We start from the raw sequence: 685 nt of genomic DNA on the forward strand, positions 1-685 counted from the left end.
GAAGAGGAATTCTGTGTGCTGTAAAGAAAGGAAGAGATTCTGAGGAACTTCGAGGAGTTTTCTTGGGGAGAAATTAGAGATGAGTTTATTTATTGTTGTAGTTTGTATGACTTTGATTTTATATATAAATTCCGAGTTTTGTTGTGATTTCCCCATGAGATCTGAGTAGTTTTCTCTGTATTTCTCCTTGTCTTGAGATTTGTGACATGGTGATTTGAATTAATGAAGCCATGAAAATTATTAAGAAATTGTGATGATCTTTTCACTCGATCTTAATTCACTTTCAATCTGGCCAATTGATTTGTTAAAATATGTTGAGTTTTACAACTAAAGTGAAGATTACATCCAAGATTCAGGAAGGTCAAAGCCCTTGGAAGTTAGGTGAAAATAAATAGAGAAATAATATTATCAGACGTAGAATTGGAGATTTTAGAGTGACTGACTAAAATCCCCAATTTGATCCTATCATTTGGGTGTTGAAGTGTAGATGTTAGCCCTCAGGCGAGGGGAACGTGGGAGCTCCAAAGTAAGAGCCGGTATCCTTCCAGCCTAGCTGCAGATTCAGTAAACAAGCGTAGGATTAGTCAATGTTCTTTATGCCTGGACCAAAGGGTAAAGAATAAGTATGCTCCTATTTGGCATAATACAAATTAAACTGATTCACTTTATCCATTCACTATAATTT

The sequence above is a fragment of the Phalaenopsis equestris genome, unplaced genomic scaffold (assembly GCF_001263595.1).
Source record: "Phalaenopsis equestris unplaced genomic scaffold, ASM126359v1 Scaffold001344, whole genome shotgun sequence".
Taxonomy (NCBI): domain Eukaryota; kingdom Viridiplantae; phylum Streptophyta; class Magnoliopsida; order Asparagales; family Orchidaceae; genus Phalaenopsis; species Phalaenopsis equestris.